We start from the raw sequence: 21,948 nt of genomic DNA, 5'->3' as shown, positions 1-21,948 counted from the left end.
TTATTTATAGGACTTCTCTTAGCAGTAGCAGCTAGCAATATAAATAGCCAGTAAATTTCAGGGGTGCACTGAATGCAAAGATGATTCTGGTTTTGCACTTTCACTGGGTGCTTTGGGAGGTTTTGTCTATGAACTTGGAGCTTTGTGGGGCCCTCAAAGTTTAAATAATAAAATTCACACTGTTAAACATTATTCATTGAGCTGAGAGGCTGTGGCATCATGCCTGGAATAGTGGGTGGCTTTTTAGCAAACACCCTTTGCTGCTGAACAGGGGGCGGATTCCAAACTGAAAATCACCTAGTGCTTTTGGGAAGTTATGGTTTAGTTAAGAGAGATTTTTCAAAGGTGTTGCTGACAGGTAACAGCTTAAATGCTCCTTAGTGCTTTTGAAAACCTCTTCTCCTTTCTGAACCAGTTCACAGGTCCAGCCCCTTTACATTGCTCAGGCAAAGTGGTGCCCTGGTTAATTATTTAAGACTCAAAGTGGTGCCAGGAACTCCCATCTCTGCATCTACACACTTTTCTGGGCATGCTGTCAGGCTGAGACAGCTTTGCACCACATGTGGGCAGCTACCAGAAGACTTCAGCACATCCTCTCTTAGAGGATATCTTGCAATAAGGTCTAGAACAAACTCCAAAGTCCCTTTTCTCCATGTTGCCCAGAACTTCCCTTGGGTTGGCTGAAAATGCCTAGTGCTTCTTTTCTTCTCTTCCCCTAGCTCTTAAATGGGAATGAGCCATTTTTATTTGAACACTTGGCTTTCCCTGCAGTAGTTCTCAAGAAAAAGTCAGTACACAGTGTTAGAAGCTGACTGTGCAAGCAGATAGGACACAGGACTTACACATGGAGGTTACAGCTTACACACAGAGGTTACAGCTTCCACCCTAGCCCTGCTGGGTATTACGGGCAGAAGGACTCTTTACCTCTCATTTCCACACCAAATGTTAGGACTGCAAGCACTTTAGCTTAAGGATAACACCTTCTTACATTTTTGGACAACATCAGCCTTGGAAGAACTCTGCTTTTAGGTGAATCCAACCACAGCAGTAGAAGACAGCCCAGAGACAAGACCCCAGGATAATGAACAAGATCATTACAGTACATAAATGGTTTTCAGCTGAGGACACCAAGAACTAAACCCAGTAAAGTTAAAACAGTTTCAGGTGAAGACAGTGGCTGCTTGACCCAATGCAATTAATGGTCTTGTGCTACTCTACAACTCAACTTTCCCCTACTAGTTTTACCAAGTCATTCCCACTAACCCATCAATTAAAGTTTGCTAGTTATACAGCTATGCAGCACTGACACAAAGTATTCCAGCTGTATAAATAAACACTTGGGCAATTTCTTTTGATTTAGGCAATAGTTTTAATTGCTCCTATAGGGCTATTTATAGGTTCTCTTCCTGTTAATGGCTAAAATAAAACAAGTTGATGGATCTGTCATCATTCAAGATGGGTGGATGCCAGTACCACGACTCAATTCCGTACAATTGGCTCTCATTAGCACCATTCTGGCAGCATTTCCCTGAAGAAAGGTCCATGCTTGAATCAAGGGGATAACAAGCTTTCCCCTGACTCTATCAGCTCTAGACACTGAAGCTCACAGATACTGCAGTAAAGTCAGTTGGCCTGTGAGTCTAAAAAATTTCTAAATGTACAAAAAGTGCTGAGTTAACTCACCACCTTGTTCTTCAAAAACCTGTGGTGTTGACTCAAAAGGATGCAACAAGCAATGCTCAAAACTGAAAGAGATAAAGGGAATGTGGTGGGGATAATGAGGCTAGGCAGAAAATCAACAAGAAACAAGCACATTTTCAAACTATCACGTATTCATGGGAAATTTTTAATTTTAACTTGGACTCACCTTTCTTCCCTGATCTAGTGTCTTTAACTTTTTTCATGACAGCAAGTATTCAGGGTTGATATACAGAGTAATTTGTAAAACTGTGAAAGTAATTTGCTCAAGAGAAATTGCAAAAAGCTTACAACTCTGGTCCAAGCCAGGAGACAGCAAGAAGAACAGCTATGTTAGTTCCTTGCAGAGGAAAATGAGCAGGGCAGGGCCTGCAGAAACACAGCAATGAGTAATTCTTTCTTGGGACAGATTACAATGGTGCTATCTATTGCACAGACTATAAACTTATACACTTGATTTTCCTCATTAAACTTCTGGGCTTTATGTGCAGAGTGAGCAGAGGGGAAATAGAAGAAAAACAAAACCAAAAAAGAGCAAATTAGTGAAAGAACAGGAAGCAAAAGTAAAGTAATTTCAAAATTTTTAATGGTCACCTACCCTTTGAAATTGAGAAAGTACAGAGTAAGATGTGCAAGAAAAAAATTCTTCCTGTTTAGAAGACACTTAAATACATTCCTGCATAATAGGTGGTGATCAGATTTTAGCTAAAATAAGGGTATAGAGACACTCAAACCCAACAAAGGAATTGATGTCAAATGCCTCTGTGACATGACAGGAACGTGGAAAAATTGGAAGTAATATTTAGTCATGCTGCTCACATGCTTTTCACAGATGAACCGAGAAACTTTAAAAATCCACAACTATGTTAGAGTGATTTTTAACAATTATTTGGCTCCATGGCATTGGTATGAGCTGGGAAAAGAAGCTTGGCTCTAAGAAATCCTTCAAGACCTGCTGTCAAATAGGTATTACAGGTGGTTGTCCTCTCTGAAAACAGGTCAGTTTTGAGGGATGCAAGTGTTTAGAAATCAAGAGACAGTCTGATTCTACCTGCATTGAGAAGCACAGGAGGGATGTGTTCCAAAATGAGCTACACCTCTGAATTTGGTGAGAATCCAAATGTGTTGAAAAGAAAAAAAAAAAAAAAACCAGAAAAAACCACACAAAAAATCCACTACCAAAAACAAAACAAAAAACCCCAAAATCAAAAAACCCCAAAAAACCAAAACCAATTCAAATCAAAACAAACAAAGCTCCAACAAACAGTTAAATAGAAGCCTGAGAAGTTTTTGCTCAATAAATATGAAAATATATTATCCAAAATGAGATTGTGTTTGCCAACATCCTGCTGGGGACATTAGCCTGGCAGCTGTGCTGGAGCAGGGTGGGCTCTGAAACACAAGTGGAACTCTGTGAACACAGGTTTGGGATGCCCAGTACTTCTTATTGAGAGGCAGTGGGATGAACTGCTTGCAGTTATTTGGTTGGTCTACCCCTACACTGATTGGGCTGGGATTTACTGTAGAGTGAATTTTAAGTGAACGTTCTTAGTTGTAACAACATACTGCATTTTAATCTGATTACTTAGAACCTTTCACCAAGAGCAAGCAACATGCTGTAGGAAGAGAAGCAGATAAATCTAAATTAAGTACCTTCCCTGTTTTGTCAGGAAAAGGACAGGTCACCACTGTTTGGGAATAAAATGTCAAAGGTCATCTTTGCCCAGTCATGCACAATCATCATAGAAATCCATTCCTCACTGTCAGCAAGAGACAATACAGAAATAAGTGCATGATGACATCTACTTGTGTTAAAAATAACAAAATAAAATAAACAAAGAAACCCCAAACTAAACAGCGACAGCAGTCTGTTTAGTTTAAACATCATGGTATCGGCCCCTTTAAGCAGTTGAGATTTGAGCCTCTGGGAGTCTCTGGTTTGACTCTCCCAGGCTCTTGCAGCAAAAGGGTCTCTCTGTCACTTGCTGCTTTCTCCTCTTCCCTGCATGTGCAGTCTCACACTTGCCCCAGGTGGCTGAGCTCCAAGGCACCATTGCTAGCCAACTGCCTGTGCTATATTCTCCTGGGTGGAATAAAGATCCCTTTAAAAATAATTGTGATTCAGTGAGGAGGGAGGCAGAAGGGCATGCTAGACCCGAGAACAAGGCTAGAGAGCTTCAGCTAGGGAGAAAAGCTGGTTTGCCTTTCTAAAGTGCTGCTTTAGGGTCTGACTCCAAGTTCAAGATTTTCCATGCTGAACCTGATTTGAACCTGAATCAGAGCCCAAGTTTCCTTTGGCCATAAATCAGTTTAGGGACAAGATCTGTCCAAAGACACATGTGAGCAACTCCTGTTGGAGTCAAAGGCTGATGTGTGCGTGCACATGTCTGTGCAACAACTGGAGGAAGGTCATGACTACGTGCCTATTTTATAAACTTTGGGTACTTGTTTGATGTGTTTTTTGCCTTTCATTGTCTCTGTGCTCAATAGAGATTCTTGTTTCTCAATGTTTGGAAAGAACAAGGCTCCTCCTGACACTAGCTGTTCCTCACAGAATACTTCATTTGTAATTCTTGCCTGATTTCCATCTGAGTCAAATGTTTAAAATAAAGTTCTAGAAATTAAAAGGTCCAGGGCTATCCCCCTGCCTGGCATGCACATGTTGGCTCACTGTGGCTGATTGGAGTGAGCCAAAGCTATTCAAGATGTTCTGCAAGACTGAAAAGTTTGAATCATCTTCCCTGTACCTTCTACACTGCTCTGTGCCACCTCTGGGCTCCATGGGGCTGCGCACATCACACGTGTACAGCAAGGGGTTAACCTGGAGCAGGTAGAGGATTTGTTTTAAATAAAGCTGATAAAAGTATTCCACTTCAGAAGAGCCATCTAGCCATCTCCCAAAGATTCTTATCCATTCTGAGATGTCTTTTTCTCCATCTGGAAAGAAGGCCTCTGGATTTGAAAATAAACCAAAAGGTGTTAACTAACCTGCAGGTAATACAAGACAGGAAGAAAAAGGTTACTGGGGGAGCTGTATGGAACAAGCAGGGAGCACATGGAAAGTTTCTTACAAATTTTTTTTCCCCCATATCAGAGGAGACCACTGAAGAAATAAAAGCCAGCTTGAAGTCAGTGGCAACCTCACACCTTGAATAAAGCAAAGATCCTGGACAAATACAGAATTAATTACTTCTTTAAGCACCAGATGAAGGCTGTGTATCACAATGTGTATCAGATGAAGGCATGTCATCAAGGGAGCAGACTTGATAAACATCTAATGGTTGCTCTATTCTTGTCCCTCTCTACAAATGGCCAGTGCTGTTTCTATGGCAGAAATGACTTAGAAAATTATGAAGTTTGCTTTCTGTTTATGATAACCTTAAATACTTAACAACTGCCTTTGTGTACTCTGTTCAGGAGCCTTTTTTGGTTTTCTCCTGAAAATTATAGCAAAAGTCAATTCAACATCAAGTATAGAATTGCTCTGTGTGTGGAAAAAAGGTAATACCTCCAAGAACAGCACAGTATGAAGTGGATCTCCATACCATCCAGCTCTCAGAGAGAAGGGAAAACAACGCTGGATCATATTTAGCTTTGGCATAAGCGGGTGCAATTCCCACAGGGATTTGCACCCGCTCACGCCAGGACTGAGTATGGCTCATGGAACTTGCAGGGTGGTCGTGTAATTAAATTATGTGATAGTTCGGTGTATTTCTACAATGCAAAATGATACAACATTTTTTCAAAAAAGACAGCTGTTCATTATTTAAAAAAACCCAATTCATTATCTTCATTATCAGTTTGCCCTCAATATTCAGCAGATTTTCAAACCATCAAGGCATCTTAAGCTTTTTCCTTTTAGACAGGAGCATTGACAGTCTGAATTATACACTGCTTCCTCCTTCTTAGAAGTTACTTATAATAAAAATACTGCCACTGTGGTCTTCAGTTCAATGAAGTCCATTGTAAACTCCCCAGTATAACATAAACTTCCCTAAAACACATAAAATTATTGGCTTCCAAGACCAGTCTCACTGAAAGAAAGCTCTGTATTTAGTCTTTGCTTAAAACACAGGTATTTGGTAGGATGGAATTCAAAATCCCAACTCAGTTTTAAAATGTTAGGTCCAAGGAAAGTTGACACAAACCATGTAATTTTAATTAAAGAAAGATTTTGCTCCTTTATGGCCAACAGGGGCATTGTAACATTGACATATCGATACTAAATAATTATGACTCCATAAATAATTCAGTATATAAAATGTTGTATGGCTGGTGCCAGTAGCAGAGGGAAATAGCACTGAAATAGTTGCTGTGCCAGGTTACTGCTACAATGCCAGGGGATAGACAGGTAATGTGATGTAACAGCTATCCAAACAGGGAATGCCATACCCACAGAGAGCACTTGGAAGTAGAAAACCAAAGGCTGTCCAGTTTTGCTGCCTCAATATTTTAGCACCAGTGTCACAGATGAGGATAAAGCTTTAGGAGTGGTATCAAGGAGAAAGGCAGCAGAGAAATCACATGCAGAAGGATAAATATTAAAAAGCATATTAATGATGAATTTAAGATTTTTTTATTATTCTAGGAACTAGGAAAATACCACAAGCTTATTTCCATGGATAATCATCTACCTTTAAGACAGAATTCAGTTCAGATGGGATCCTGACCCTTTGGTTTTCACTCCCTATGAACTTTCAGAAATCAAATATTTATTGGCATGAATAACTGAGGAAAATAAACTTTAATCTCTTGCTCTGGAGTACTGATGCCAGAATAATGGTATTTTTAAAATTTATTTATTTTAAAGTTTGATAAGAAGTCTTTCAGCTCTGGACCAAATGAAACATATCACACAAGTTTGTAATGGGAAGTATAGCCATGGGGTTTCCCAAATATGTTTCTGCACTGTGCTATTTGCTGTGATAATACTTGAAACTGTCCATGGCTGCTTTGAGATCAATACATTTTTTAAGCAGTGAAAATGAGGATGACAGGAAATCAGAGGCCTCAGGCTGGTACAATCAAGCAATCTGTCTAAAGCTTCACAGAGATTTGCACACAATTGAACGTGAAATTAAAACGTTCCTCACTTCTTTAACTATAAGATAGTAACCATATGGCAAAGATTCCTAGGAATGCTCATCACCTATAAAAGTTTCACAGCTTAAGAAATACTTTTCCATATTTGTTTTCCAAGATTATCCTTCCAGGTTCACTTGTTACTTTTGTTCTCCTTTCCCTTTGGAAAGGCTCAGTGGTTTCATGTAGCTCTTGATTATGAGAGTTATATTGATTATGAGTTATATGGTCCAAATTAGACAACTGTCCCCAACAAGGAGTCAACCAACACAGCTCAAACAAGTATATCTAACAGCAAACACCTTGCACTGGATAAAACTTGTTTATTTTATCCAAAGACAACAGTGGTACTAGGAGATTTGATAAAGTCAGGGCTTGAAGTACAACTGCTGAAAGGGAATAAAAAGGAAATGCTTGAACTGCTCCTTGCATCTGCCAGAACTAAGACTACTGCAGTCCAAGAAAACCCTTGCAGCCAGCATACTGTATGAGTTTAGTAATTTACTCCTGAAGATTTAGTTTTCCATGCTTGGATTTGGTTCATTGCCCCTCTCACACCTACCTTCAGAATTTTGTGTACACTCCAAGCTGCCCCTGTAAGTACAGTCATGTTTGATTTTCATTAGTGTATTAGAGCAGAAAAAATAAAGAAACCCTTTCCCTACGGGAAATAGTTTCAAATGTCTTTGTTCCCAGATCAGTGTCTGTACCTTCAGTGCCAGAGAGACACAGCCAGTCCTACACACACTGGGGCACTAGGGCTGTGAGAAAGCCAGGTCTCCACCAGCTTCTCACATGCCAGCTGTTGGGATGCAGACAGCCACCACTGCCAGGTCTCTGCAACTGCAAGTGGTTTATAAGCAGCAGAAGTGCAAAATAAAGCCCAGGGACAATTCTATGTGCCAAGGTTGCTGAGCGGGTTGTTTTGTTTTGACCTCACTTAACTTCTGTCACATCTTCGCTGCAGATGCAGCCTTTTTTCATCTTCAAAAAAATCAAGACATTTCCTTTCCCATAGTTTGGGGAAATAGTAGGCTGCTTCTACTCCAGCCAAATGGCACCTCCCACTGAATGATTTCTTCCCTCTCATTCCTTTCCTCCCCCAAAGTGACAACTGCCTTGTAGATGCTGTTGCAAGAACCAATGTTACGGGCAGATGTGACAGCTTCTTAGCGCAGTTTGCTTGACTCAAAACCTTAGTTTCTCCTTTTCTAAAAAGGGAATATACTCAGACCCCTAGTCTCCCTTTGCAGGTGAAATCCAAACTTCAGTTTTGGAACCCAAATGTGTGCTTGTGGACTGGCTTCACAGAGCTAGGGAGTAGTCTAGACAAGAGGATACCCTTGAGTCTTCATGATGACTCACAAGAGCTTCCAGTGGTCACTTATCACCACATTTATTTAGGAGGGGAGCTTTGCCAAGGCCTCAGCACTGGCCAAATTCTATCACATCCAAACCAATTAGGCTTTGGGGATGTTTTCAAACCCAAGAGGACCAGAGCATGTTTAGAACAGAGGGCACAAGTGCTCAGTTCACTGCAAAAGAGACACAAGCCACCCACCACAAACTCACATGCACACCAAGCATTGGGAAGTCTAATAAAATTATCACTTTACTGTTTGCTGAATCCCGCCAGATGATAGAAAACCAAGAGAAAAAAATGCAAATTGAAGGAGCATCTCATGACTAAAGGGCTTTGGGCATTTAATCCCGAGTGATTCGTTAATTCATTGATCAGAGTGCACAGGCTCAGGAGAAATGGAGACAAAGCCTAAAACAGATACCTAAGAAGGACAAAAGCAAGCTGGATAACACAGTCTACAGTTTATTGTTGAGCCTGGGATGGTAGAGAGGCACCGCTGACTTCTGGGTGGCTTTTCCACCAGTTCTAGGATCCATTTCCCTGATGAAACAGAGGCACCCCTGTAGGGAAGTCACCAACATGGCTACTACCACCTTGGTGGAGCCAGCTTTGACAATCACATACATTTATACACAATTTTTAACTGGTCAGAATTAAGAGATAGAGCTTTTACCTTCTTTTATACTACCTTTCCTATGAGGCTTCATGATCCCCTAAAAATAAACAAACAAAACCCCTAACATTATTCCCATGGCCTGATACACTCAGTTCAAAGGAAAGAGCAATATGTGCCTGTGCAGATGGTTTGCTTACCAAGAGGGCTTTGTGATTTGTCAAATTAGCACCTGGAGAATGAGACAAGGAAGAGTTTCATCCCCAGGCAGAGTGGGTCACCCCTAAGTTTCCTCACAACCTCTTTTTCAGAGGCGGTTCCCAGAAGAGGGAGAGAGTGAGGAGATGTACGCTTGTCGTGTGTGGCCCAGTTCTTATTCCCAAGCTCTTAGCTCCTTAATTACCCTCCTTCCAAAGGGTCAGGCATTGGCTGAAGAATACCCTGCACTCAGTTATGCTTCATCCTCATGAATGCTAATAAAAAGCATTTAGATGACTAATGCAACATAAAACTCTGCCCTATTTCACTGCATCTGCTTAATAAGAACCTAATTTAATATCAAATTACTGCCTGCTCAGCCAAGGCCTTGTATTTGTGGTAACAGGATTGTGAGGTGGGAATCAAGAGCTGCAATACAGAAATTCCTCACTAATATTCTCTGCAGGGCTGTGCAATTACTTAATTCATTTAGCTGAGCCAGTCTGATGGTTCAGCCAACTGTTTCACAACACTGAGCCTAGTGCTAGGCAACTGGCCTCCCCATGGGCCTGTGCTGTTGGATCGCTTTTCCTGGGACCCAGCTATTAACAGTTGCTTGGGGGATTTCAAAGAGAATCACAGATAGTGTTACCAAATGAATGGGCTTGTACTAGTGAACATGAAATCCTGCTTCCTCCCAGTCAATCAAATACCAGCCAGAGGATGCCCCATGAGACAGCAGCTACAAAGAAACAGCACAGCTGGGTTTAACCTCTGTTACTTGTATCAGAGAGCATCAGTGCATGGACAAGTGTCTGCATTTAAAAATATTCCCTCTTGCAGTTTTAGAGAATACTGCTCCAAAACTCCACACTGTCCCTCCTCTCCACAGCTGCTTGACTCAGCTGGCTCCTGTAGAAACTGAAGTTCTCCATACTGCACGTCAGATCTTTCAGGAAAATTTTAAAAAATGTAAACAGTGATGATTCCCAGCTCTCATGAACAATGACTTACCAGAAACGCCTTCACACACATTCCTCACAGCTTTAATCAAACCTTAGACAATAATATTTTAAAGCAAAGGATTTAGTCAGTATACTTGAGTAAGGAGAAGGAACCATACTAAAAAGAATGGTAAGTGTTACCATTCATAAGCTGTGAGTGTTACAAACAGTTAAAAAACTTCCTATCATTGGTTTGACTCTGTACACAGTTTTAGCAAGTTAAAATACTGAAACACTCTGTCCAGTCTTGTTTTACACTTGCAGGAAAAAAAAAAAGCTACTGAAAAAAATGGAGAGCGTGTAAAAAAACCCCACAATGCACAAATGTGTTTCAGCAGCTGCCTTATAGTGGAATTTAAAGCATTTTATTTGCTTAGTTCAGTAAGAAGCAACAAGATCACAGAATGCATATGTCTTCACAAGAGGAAAGTGGTCTAAAAAATGTGATGAACAGCAGTAAAAAATTACTCATGACACTGAAGTCAGGCTGACTGAGGGTATACCATGATGGGCACAGGCTAACAAGCAAAGCAATAGTTCTGCTAGTATAATTTTCAAAACAGATGTCTGTCTTGGAGATATGGTTTCACCAAATAAGTTATTGAGCTCAGGGAAAGATGGAAGGCAATGGATCTGCAGCAAGTCAGACTACAAGTGGTATTGGATAGGGTATGGTACAAGGGCAGAGAACAGCAAGAGAAGAAAAAAAACACCCTGAGGAATCCCACTGGTAAGAGAAACTTACCCCACTCATGTGAGAAGCACAGCTGGGCAAACTCCTGCTGTGCAGGGACTCCCTCCATGCAGGGCATTGCCCCTGAAACAAGACAGCTTGTCCCTACAAATCCCTGTCTGAATGATCTTATTTTCACCATTACTTTCCAGCCTTGCAGGCACCCTTGCAGACAATGCACGCATGCTAACACTGGGCAGAAAAAATCCACTGGAAAACCAATATTCTAGCATATATTTTCCTATAAGAGGAAAAACCACTCAGAGGACCAGGAAACCTGCATTGTTTCGAGGCTCTACAGGGCCAGCAGATGTCCTGAGGGCTGTGCAGAAAAGCGTCTGTGGGAAAGGTCAATGCCTGCATTACACACTGAGGCTGCTGCCTCCATGCCACGTCCACCTCCCTGGGAGGCAAAAGGGAGGTGGATCAGGAGCACAGGGTAGCAAAGAAGTACTGGAAAATTGGTTATGTCTGCAACAACACTGAATGTCTGCATTTTGTAGGAAATAGTGACCCCCATCTCTTCCTGCTCCATAAGGACTTCTGCAGATGGCTTTTGTGGTTCCAAAGCTGGAGCAATACAATCAGTTTCTGCCTTCATCACTGCTGTCTTGTACTGGTTTACCACTTGCACAATTTTAGCACTCCTGCTCCTCATAAAATGCGTGAAAAACAAAAATTTGCCCAACTTTGGTAACTAAAAAAAGCTTTTTTTGCAGAGCAATCCATTGCTTTCCACATTCCCCTCTTTCCACTTTCTTCCCAGAAAGAAAAGCTGGCTGATTTGAAGAATATTTTCAATCTCCCTTGCATACAAAAAATAATTACCCTTGTATGGCCTCCCACTCCCACCCCCATCTACTTTCCTGCACTGTAAGCCATGGACTGTCACCAACAACACACCAAACACAAAATTCAGTAGCAACCTGGGGCCTATCAGGATTCAGCCTTTGAATCTTGTCTGATTTTTCTTTCAGTGGCAGGTTTTGATGGATTTCTGGGAAAGACCTGAAATAGTTCAGATTTGACTTAAAGCTGGAAATGCACTTAATGGGATGGACAGTTGGTGGGAAGAACCCAACCCCTTTTTATCCATGGTTACACAAACCATGGCCAAACTTTGGATTGGAAAAGGAATTCTCCTTCTCCAAAAAAGGCCTCATTTATGATTAATTTTAAATGAAAAAACCTTGCTCTACTGTCAGCTTTGCCAGTCGTCAGATTCAAAGCCAGGATGTGCTTTCAGCTGCAAGAAGCTTAAAACAAGACTTAAAAACATGAACCCTGCATCTGGGCATCTAATATTACTTACACACCTGCTGAGAGGGAACCACTGTTGTGTCCAAAATTACTTCTAAGAGGGGACTTCCAAGCAGGAGCAATGTGACTTCATGAGATCTATGGCATTAAAAACTTGAAGTTGTATTACACCTCCCCCAGCAACATTGCAGCTTTATTATCACACACTCCACTCTCCACTTCCAGGTATACCATCAAGTCCCGATCAACCACTATTACATTTTTATAATCATTCTGCTAATGTACTCCATAAGTTTTTTGACTAGCACAAGGCATATTTACAGTGATGTTTCCCTACTGTAATGCAAAATACCAGCGTGAGCCAACAGTGAAAAAAAAAAGAAAAAGTCAAGTTCTAAGCCAGTAAGGTTTATGAACAGACAAGAAAGCAGATGAAAACCTGTGCAGTCTTCCAGTAAGAGGTGGTGTCCCTGGGCTTGTGTTCAGCCTGACAGCTCCCCATTTGCCAGCTATCATGGGTGTGGGGAAAGCAGTGGGATCAAAATCACAGACCCATAAGGGATGAAGTGCCATAAGGAAGGAGGTACTGAAAAATCCAGGTGACCTCTGGACAGATGTGTGCTGAGAGAAAGAAAATGTCTTCCCACACCTACAAAGCCCTTCCAAATCCCTGCCTCCCCCTGCCCAAGCTCAGAAGCTGTCAGAGCCTCCTGGGTTTATAGAACTATGGACCGAGGAGGTGAAGAGACCCTGACACACAGCAGCTGGTGACAGAGCCACTCAAACCTTCATGACCACCCTTCCCAACCTGGGTACAATGGTCACCACAAAGTTTTGCAACCCCTGGCAGGCGGCCACTGAGCAGGGCTGATGCCTCCAGAGCACAGCAGAGAAGTGAGCATATGAAAGTATACAGTGTCCTCTAGAGGTGGAAAAATACCTTATAATTTGGTCACAGAGTGAGCACTGGACAGCAGGATTGCTCCACGAGACCAAGAGGAATTGCTCCAGTCTGGCAAAGTACAAGGGTGGAGAACCACTGCTGGGCAGGGGAGCGACAGGCAGGTGTGGGGCCACACCACCTTGTTTAATTGCAGTGCCCCCAGAACAATGTAGATCGCCAAAATTCACTTACTGAGGCCCAAACTGTATCCATAAAATAGCTCCTCAAGGCTCCCAGATGTCAACCCCCAAATCTGGCAGCTTTGCTGCCCATCACACCTCTTCTTCTCCTGGAAGGGGTTTATAGCCATTTAAGTTTCCAAACATAATCAGCCTCGTGCTGGGTGGTCACATGGGGAGGTATCCCCACACGCAGGGGTGGCTGCTTGATCTGGGATCTCAGATCAGGTAAAACAACCTTTGTGGGGATAAGGAGGAAGAAAATACATGAAAGTGCTCTGTGAAGTACTGCTTTGGGCCAGAGCTGTTTCTAGTGTTTCTAAATAGGAGGAGCTTATGAGTTTGAGTAGTCCTGTGAGGCTTCATACAGTTGTGCAAAATGAGGCTCTTAAGCGATCTAAACTGGCTTTCAGCTAGAATCCTTATAAAACCAGGAATGTCTTCTACATATCTTTCAAAAGTAGCCATGGTTTAAGTAAAGCATTGTTGGGAAGAGAGGAAAAGCATAACATTGCTGAAATAGGGTCAACATTCTTGCCAGAGTGTTCCATGAAAATAGGTGTTCACACAGAAGATCCAGACCTTTCCCCCTGTACCACCACAGTGTAGCTGGTGATAAACACCAGCCACCACAGGAATGCAGACAAAAAAATCAGTGCACAAGGAAGAGCATGCTGAGTAAAGACACAAACCAAGTACCCAGAGCAGCACAGAGGCAAGACCAGTTTCCCTGACCAGTTTCTTGCTGCCCTTTCTTAACCCTGCTGGATTCAGCAGTCAGCCTAAACTCAAAACACAGCAAGGGGCTCTTGCAGTCAGAAGGATAAAATCAGATTTGCAAATGTGTCTTTGCAAGACACTATTGCATCCAATTAAGTATGAAGGTCTGATGTTTGACAAACCAAGAATGAAAAGAATGAAAGAGAAACACACACACACATTGCCACACTGTTTTCCCCCTTTATCCTCTCTTAGCTGTTGGCTGCTGCTGCTATTCCCTCAACATAGATATCACAGAGACTTTCCTGCCATTCATTCACCCCAGGAGTCTCAGCAAAGCCTTTCATGGTCAGTCAGGTCTTGAAGGTCCATCTTTTGAGCACCAAACTCCATTATTGTGAATAATGCTAAACAAAAGTGCATTCAGCAACCCCCTTTAGACCAAGAAGGAGGACAGCTGTTTCTCCCACCTCACTCTTGGCTTGCCTTTTGACAACACAAAGCTGGGAAAGTCAACTACAATATAAAGAATTATTTGCAAACTGGTAATGGCTGCAGAGAAACAGATACCAAGGAGCTCTGCTCCGTGGAGGGAATGTTCAGCGTGCTAATATCCTACTTGTTCACCAACAAGCCACTGAGAAACCAGATGTGCACAAGAGGACTGAAAGCCTTTGAGAGACTTATAAAAGAATACTCACTCTCTGCTAAACCTCCAAATTCTAGCCTAGCTGAGGGAGGACAGTGAAAACTGAATTCTAGTGAGTTTTTTGAAGCAGCTCTGACCAGTGGCCAAGCTTGACCATGTGTGGCACTGGCTGAACTGATGGGAGGTGTCAGCCCATAGCAGAAAGTTACCCTCCCACTGCACCCCAAGCATCTCCAGTACGTCCAGTGGGGCTGAAACAGAAATAGATCTTCCTGCTCAGGAAGCATAATCAAGGCAGGCTGTACGATTAGCTGTGAGCTCAAGGCCCTGGGAATCACACATGGCTTACATTTTTAAGTACCAAAATGAACAAGAAGTGGGGAGGAAAAAAAAAAAAGAAAAAAGAAAAAGAAAAAAGATTATTTTGTGCAACTCCCACTCATAAAGGGTTTCTAAGCATGAAAATACAAACAAACACAAACCAAAGTCCCTCAGTACTAAATTCACCCGAAGACACAGAGCTCCATTCTTTTAGAGTGATCAAGCCAAAGGATCTAGGCTTGGTAGAATATCAGAAAAATTTCCGAGTCTTACTTGGAGAAACAGCCTTACTTGCAGGAATAGCTGGTTGGAAGCTGCACTGCTGCGGCGTGCCCAGAAGGTGGAAGTATTTGTTAAAATTTTGTCACTACAGCCCCTGGACAGCAGCGATTCGTGCCTGAGCAGGACCCAACAATTACAATATTTGAAAAGAGCATTACTAGAGAAGAAAAAAGGTATTGAGAAATAATTATGCCGGTTTGGTTAGTCTTCTGCTCTCTTTCTGAAGAGTCTGTGTCTGAACCAAGACGAAAATGCTGTGCACTGAAGCAAAACTCATTTTTATCTTGTTTTTCATACATGCTTAAGATCACAAAAGATATAAAATTTTCCTTGTAGTAAATTAGGATCTCTGTAGATGGCTTTCTATCTGTCCTGAGCATTCTCCATTTTCAGGGACAAATTATATAAATTAATGGGGTTTTTTTATTTTCTTGGTTTTAAATTTCTTATTTGTGTCGTTATTCATGGAAATTATTTACTATTTAATAACTTAAGAAATTGTGATCTGGCAAAATACAACCACTGAAATGATCTTCCCCGAAGAGCTGCTGTGTTAGACAAGCAAGCAAGGACCGTGTGAATACACATGGGAACGTCTCTTTCTGGTCCCTATACTATAATTAGAGCAGGGACATTCCTCATGCAGCCATGTAGAACTGCTCAGTGCAGTGGTAGCAGCAGCCTCCTCATTGGGATTTACTGGTTTACAGATTTTGCTTTGGCACAAGCCATCACCTGAAACACCAAACAACCAGGAACCAGCCCAAACACGAGTTCTTACCTCATCTCAGAGGGTTTCTGGATTCCTCAACCTGATGAGGATCCCTCGCTGAGAAAGATCACTTTCTTCTCTCCTGGGTAGGTCCCTCCCACAATTTTTTAAAGAAGTGAAGGTCATAAACCTGCCTCACCCCTCAGAAAAATATTACTGCATTGGACAGAATAACTCAAGGAGCAGATTATGGTCCAGTGAAGGACAACTGCTGAGTATCAGTGCTCCAGAATCCCCAAACTGGTCATGTTTTGCACACTAAATACTGATATTATGTTTTAACACTTTCACCTGTCTTGACAATAACTATGGATTTTGATGATTTTGTTTACTATTGTTATCATAGTAACAGTCAAAACAATTTCCCATAGTGGCAGTCAAAACAGTTTTCTTGGAGGTTTTCTACCTCCTTCCTAGGAATCTGGTATGCTTGAGAAAAAAAAAATCCAAGAGACTTTCTTAAGACTTTCTTATATTTGTCCACATCCATAAATGGGCAGTACAAGCACATTAGAGGTGTCATCTCAATTGTTTTGCTTAATTTTTCGTAAGTTCTATATCCCTTTACTCACATTCTTGGGGAGCTTGAAAACAACACAGCCTTTTAATTTTTACCAATATTATCTTGTCATTAACAACTTAGAGACTGTATTTCAAGACTAGAGAGGAGCATTACTATGAACTGTCACAGCCTTTCCTGATCCCCTGCATTATTAAAAAATTTCCACTTTGAACTTGCCTTAAACTCTGACTGAGCTCTCGTTTCTGTTAGCCAGCCATAAAAAACCACAGGGGTAGTAACCTTCTAGCCATATACATAGATCCCGAAGTTACCCTGAACAGATTGATTTGATAGCAAGCTTTTCCTTCCTGCCAATACCTAATACCTTTTGGATATAAAAGCCAAGTTAACACTTTTCTGGATTGGAAGTAACTTAATAATTTCCCTTTATAGTAGCAGAAATAAAAAAGAAAAAGATGACAGCCTAATCATAGTCTATAAAATAAGGCAGATTATTACATTGTACTCCACCCTTAAGTACAACTTCTCCACTAAAAGCCAAACCTGATAAATAGTAGTCCTTCTCCAAACTCTACAATCAGGAGCAGTTTCTCTAATGCAAGACACAAGAGACCAACTTGTTGAATCTCAGGAGCCTGAAAACCCTCCTGAGCAGCAGTGAAACAGAAACAGCAGCAACCAGCTATCCTCTTACAGCACTGATCTCCTCATAGGTGTTTTGATTAGGACATACCTACTTCTATCTTGGAACCCATATGATTACATCCAGCTGGCTTCTTTCTGCAAGTGACAGGCACTTCTCTACCTTGAGCTTTTCCCTTATTGTACCTATGGAATGGGTCTTCTTCCCTCTCCATGAGAAGCATGTCCTCATGGCACTGCAAGTGTTGGATGACCTTCTTAGGAAAAAAATCACCTCTTAACTCCCCTCCCACTAAAGCTATTTGAGAAAAACACATTTTCCCCACCTTACTGTGTGTATGTAACAGTTAAGCTGCAAGACTTGCGTGAAAGGCATTGGGTGGTCTCTCTCTGTACAGGCACTGCCTCCATTTGGTACTGGCAGACTTTTCTCCTCTGGTGTGCTAGGACTCCATATGTTTCTCTTTTCCTTCCTGAAACAAGAGTTATTTTCCTTATGATGGGATGGGAAACAAAGCCTGAAAGCAGTATCCTGCCCAAAAATGAGGGTGTGGTCACCAGAAATGGTTCAAAAGAGTCTTCTCCCATAGGAGCAGCCCTGCCTCGAATAGGCTGTTTATATACCTCTCAGATCAGAAGGCCATGGCACGTAGGGCTAGGGAAGCCCTGGGATAGAGTACTGAGTACTTGACGTGAAGATTGGTCAAAGGTCTGAGAGATGCCCCCTTGTACACCACTGCTCTCTTTGAGTTCTGTGGGGGGATGGAATGTAAGAGAACAGAAATAGTGCAGAAGGAAATCTCACCCCTGAGGAGTTGCAGCTATACTAAATACCAAGGATTAGGGATAGGCCCCAGCTATGTCCAATAAGGATGAGTGCTATAAAAGAGTGAGTTAGCTGGTCGAAAAGAGAGCTGGAGTTTGTTGGCTGTGCTGTGAGGAGCTGCCCATGAGAAATCACCAAGAAGGTATAGAAGTTTTGCAATAAGATAACAACAGAGTTCATCAATTGAGACTGAGAAATTAATCTACATCTTTCTCACACTAAAAATTTGCCATTAAAATGAGTCTGTGAGTTCACCTTGAGCTCTCTTTCCTAGTCAGACACTCCTCCTCTGGATCTGGAGATCAGTCTCCTGACATTGTTCATACTTCCACAGAAATAATGATTCATACAAATAGTATTAGACAGGCAAGAACATCTCTAGGCTATCCAAACATGGAGATTATAGGCCTTCAGAAAGGAACTTTCAGCCTCCTGAAGACATCAGGAATCCCAGATTTTCATGGATAATGTGTAGGAGAAGGACTCTGATACAGGGATGAATATCCTCCAAGGGAGAAGATGTGGCACAAGAGCCTTAGGAAAAGACCCAGCAATCCTGCCTGCTAGTGGGGGACTGGGGAAAATCCTGCTAACAACAAGATGTTCCTTTTTGCATGGGAAGGTGATGACAGCTGGGATGAGGGAAAGAGAAAAAAATGCAGGCTCTCCTGCCTGCCACAGCCAGCTCACACTTGGAGCTGCCAAATGGGTCACTGGCTGCAACCAGCCCACACACCTCTGTCTCTGGACAATTTCCATCTATCTACATCCAGAGCTGGCTCCAGGGATGAAAAAGCAGCAGGTCTTTCCTTGGAGGCGTTGGCAGATGCAGAAAAAGTGGGGAAGGTAATGGCTGGATCTGCCAGCTCCAACTGCTTCTGGGCCATGGCTGAGTATCACCAGGAACCACACGAATGGGATGCTACTGCAGCTCCTTGGTTCAACTGAGCTACTACCTCCACAGGGCAAGTATCCCACCTGCTTTGAATGACTTTCTTGTCTTCTAAATTCCCTCCTCTTCAGCCTTTCTTGCCCATTCCCCCTAGTTTCAAGGAAGAAAAGAAAAACATAACAGGAGATATTAATGAACCAATGTCGTTGCTGTTTATTAAGTTTTACCTGTTCAGCAACAAAGCTATGCTGTGCCTGCTGCTTTAATTAGCTGTCTCTCAGTGAGGAAAATCAGGGCTGTGAAGAGCTGATACAGCTGAATAATTGTTTGGGAAATAGTTGGACCAGAAATTTGTCACTGCTGTTAGAAAATACTTCCAAGTCACCAGAAAGAAGCAGGGCTGGGAGGCCTAGCAGTGGAATCCTGTGCCTGGTGAGGTGCCAGAGATGTGACAGAGGCTGCCCCCAGCATGCAGTGTACAGTGGCTTAGTGCCAGCCCTTTCCATGCTGGCAGTAATGCCCATGAGCAATGGGGAAATTGGGCCAAGAAGGGACAAATTTGACCCACAGAATATGAAGGAGGGCCAAGAGTAAGTGAATGACTATCAGAGCTCTTCTCTGCTCTCCCAATTCATAAGAAGAAGGAAAACCTTGCCCAAGCATGACTCAGCACTGATATGAGAGCCCTCTTTCATCTACTGTCTCTCCCTATACACAAAGACCAAACCATACATCTTCCTTGGATTTAAGCAGAGAGGAGAAGAAAGACATATTTATTTCAGAGAGAGACGCCAGGCATCAGGACTCTGTCTTATTTTGTGCAATGAGCACGTAACACCAGATGACATTTGCCTTTCAGCTGGGTGGGTGGCTTTTACCTTTACATAAACCATACACAGCAAAGGCTTTTGCCACACACAGGTAGACGCTAAGCTTGAGGTAAAACCTTGGAGCAAAGTGCATGGCAGTAGGGGCAGCCCAGTAAGTAGAGCCTTCACTGAGAGGTGTGAGAAAGGAGCAGGCTGTGTATCAGAAGGGTAGGTTTTCATCATCTGAGAGAATGACCCACAAGGAAGCTAGGAGTAAATCTGTCGTTGTGGGGTGGGCTTAATAGCTCCTGGAAACTGAATTGTGTATTCACAGCTTTTTGGAAACTGGAACTTGAGCTGCTGTGGGTTAACCCATTCGTGCCCTCCTGGCCTTAGCCTTGTGCAAACACCCAGTTTTATTTCCAGAGCAATTACAGGACACTAATGTGAAATGCTTCCCAGGGGACAGCCAACCCAGCTTTTCAGCCCCCAAAGCTCAGCACAATTTACCTGAGTGCAGGAGACTTCAAGTGCATACCCATCCCAGACCTTCACCCCTTGGGACATTAACCGGGAGATTATCAGCATCAACTGCTAACTCCTATTTTGCGCCTTCTGAGAACTTGTCCTCTGAGTGCTTTTCAGCCAGACACAAAGGATTCCCCACAGAAGTGCAGTAAGCAGGAAAATACTGTGGAAAATACAGGACACACCCTGAGATACTCACAGGTGGTACCTGTGGGACTGGTGACAAGGGCCTTGAGATGCTGGCTGCAGACTGTGCATTTTGGATTTTCCCAGTTCCTCTGGAAAATGCAGAGGCAGGGAAGGAAGTGTGAGATGCTCCCAGAGGTCCCCTGTTGATGGTTGTTGAAGCTTGTCCCTACCGCAGGACATGCTATGGAGCTCACTGACCCTACTGCCTGGTACAGCCAGGCTGTCCGTGCTGCAAGGATGCCATGGGACACATCTGCCCCACAGAAATGACAGGCAGAGGAGCCATTCTGAGCTGTGCTTGCTGTGTGGTGTGGGGGAGAGACACAGCTCTCCTGCAGATACACCTCCATCACCACACCAAACCTATCTGCTACTGTACTTCCCAGGCCTGAGATCCATTTCTTCTGTGTCTGTACACTGCAAACAAACTCCTTTAATTGAAGCTTTCTGACTTTGTAGGTTAATGTTTTGACACAGTTCATCTCTTGGTGTCTGCCAGGCAATGAGTTGACATGTTTTGCAACAAGTATTAAAAGGCAGCACAAGGAAACCCCAAGCCAGGAAAGGTGGCAACCTACCCAGCCTGAAACTCACACTGTTCCCTATTTTGATTATGCATTCAGAACTTAACTTTTTTTTTTTCCAAACCCTTGTAGCAAGACCAACATGGTGGGTTGATACTAAGAACCAAGTCCTACTTCTTAAAACAAAATAAGTAGAGGGGGGCTGCATCTCCCTTTTGTATCAAAACCTAGTGTCATCTTGCTGGTTACATTGTTCTTCAGAATTTAAGCCAAGAAGAAATCTCATAGTATCCAGAATAAAAATTAAATTTAAAATCCACAAGAGCTGGCAGGTTAACTCCAGCAGAACATGGAGATGTGTACTTAGCCTGTGTAAATTTTAATTCCACTATTTGACTGATACCTATGGGATTGTCATTCCTTCCACCTCACTTATGATTTCACATGGGATGTTGCCCTCCATTAATACTGCAGTTTTCCTTTCAGGAGCAGAAAATTATTCACAGTACTTGATATCTGATAAATGTGGGCAGCATCAAGACACACATACTAGTGTATAACAGATGAATGGCAATAATAGAGAAAAGGTTCATCAGAGGCCATCATGTTAGAGCCAAATTTGTGCATGTGCAAACATCCCAGGCAATACTGCAGAGAGAAATGAATTAGCTCCAAACAGTGCACCCTCACCCAAAGACGCTCTTCATGTGGCACAGGGAAGTGCCAAGGCATTTCTACACTCACCCACTGTCACAGCTGAGTAAGCCAACAGCCTGAAAGTTATACTGTGACTGTCCTTGCTCATCAGCCAGCCTCTTCACACCGAGTCTCATCTTCTTTACTGGAAATAAAGATCATTCTGACCCCACTTTACAGCTGTGCTGACTAAGGGGTCTGGCAACATTCTCACACATACTGAAACCTCTGCATGTCTGCTGTTGCCATGAGGCTCTTGGAGCTGTACCTTTGTGCCACAAACCTGACTAATTTCATACCTTTTGGGGTCTGGTGGCTTTTACAAAGCAGACACGATGAGCAGAGTGTCAGGAAGAATTGTTGCAGGCAAATGTCAGCATTTCCCATGGTGCTATTTGTGACTCTCAGGCAGGCAGCTCAGAGTTCCTGCTGGCATGATTACCTGATTGATAGGTTGGGTGTCTCCTGGTGCACCAGTTCCAGGTCTGGCAGTCAGGGCTCA

The 21,948-nt window shown here is 42.6% G+C and overlaps 1 long non-coding RNA gene across 1 annotated transcript in view; it reads right to left on the bottom strand.

The window, feature by feature from the left end:
* LOC135297014 (uncharacterized) overlaps nt 1-15,860 on the bottom strand; it is a 143,921-nt gene extending 128,061 nt beyond the window's left edge. Inside the window, exons 1-2 of the long non-coding RNA XR_010359024.1 lie at nt 15,827-15,860; nt 1,684-1,745 (exon numbers count right to left, since the gene is read on the bottom strand). This is a non-coding gene — a long non-coding RNA (uncharacterized LOC135297014). The remainder of the gene's footprint in view (nt 1-1,683; nt 1,746-15,826) is intronic.
* Nucleotides 15,861-21,948: the final 6,088 nt, after the last annotated feature.

The sequence above is a fragment of the Passer domesticus genome, chromosome 3 (genome assembly GCF_036417665.1).
Source record: "Passer domesticus isolate bPasDom1 chromosome 3, bPasDom1.hap1, whole genome shotgun sequence".
NCBI classification, from domain to species: domain Eukaryota; kingdom Metazoa; phylum Chordata; class Aves; order Passeriformes; family Passeridae; genus Passer; species Passer domesticus.
This window is presented reverse-complemented; position numbering and strand designations above follow the sequence as displayed.